Source organism: Cryptotermes secundus, unplaced genomic scaffold (assembly GCF_002891405.2).
Source record: "Cryptotermes secundus unplaced genomic scaffold, Csec_1.0 scaffold43, whole genome shotgun sequence".
Taxonomy (NCBI): domain Eukaryota; kingdom Metazoa; phylum Arthropoda; class Insecta; order Blattodea; family Kalotermitidae; genus Cryptotermes; species Cryptotermes secundus.
Window position 1 is genome coordinate 2056825 of NW_019723298.1, and position 930 is coordinate 2057754.

Below are 930 nucleotides of genomic sequence, written 5' to 3' on the forward strand. Positions count from 1 at the left end.
GTAACTGTAACAGAGGCACACACAGACGGCAGTTGTACCAACTTTCCACTGTGACCCTAATTGGAGACAGTGAACAATGAGCCGACAGATATGAAGTTGATACTCTCGTACTAAAATATGCAGTGACATTAGAAACGTCTATTGCACGTACGCTCGGCTCTATTGATACTATTTTGAGGACAGAGCTATTCAGTTTTGAAATGAAACCCGTGGTTCACTTCTGTAACAGATATATTTAATGACACACGCTTCATCGTGTATTCAATAATATATAGTTGAAATGAGGTTTCATACAACTTCATTCTTTTCGTTTTTGCTGAAACTAGTTAAATTCGTTTTGTAAAATGCGCATTAAAGTTATTTTAATGGATCGAGGGGGGCCAATTAAAATTTTCCGAATTAAGTAAATATACTTTGATTCTCGAGCTGAAACTGCTTCCGCAATACATTATCCATACGCAAAATGTCGCTATACATTTCATATTTCCCATAATTGATGTGGTTTGCAGCTTACGAACTGACTTAAAGCAACAGGGTCCTGATATGTGAAAACACCAACAGATGTACGTGTAGTTCAGTGAAATTCTATGAACTTTTATTATCTAGCGAAATCAGACACAAAACATTGTCTGGTCTATGTTACTGCACTTATGTTACTTGAATCGTTGAAACAATATTGGGTCAAAATTCTGAACATGCAGTCAGCACTTTCCTTCACCTCTACAACGTCGCGCGCCCTTCACCGCTCATTCTAACAAACAGAAACAGAAGAAACTAGTAAAGAAATATAGACTATATTTTCTATATACCGTATTTACGCATGTATAGGCCGCGTGCGTGTATAGGCCGCAGCACAATTTTCAGACAAATTATAGGAAAAATAATTTTCTTGGAATATTATTTCAGGAGTATTACACCCTGTATTACTAA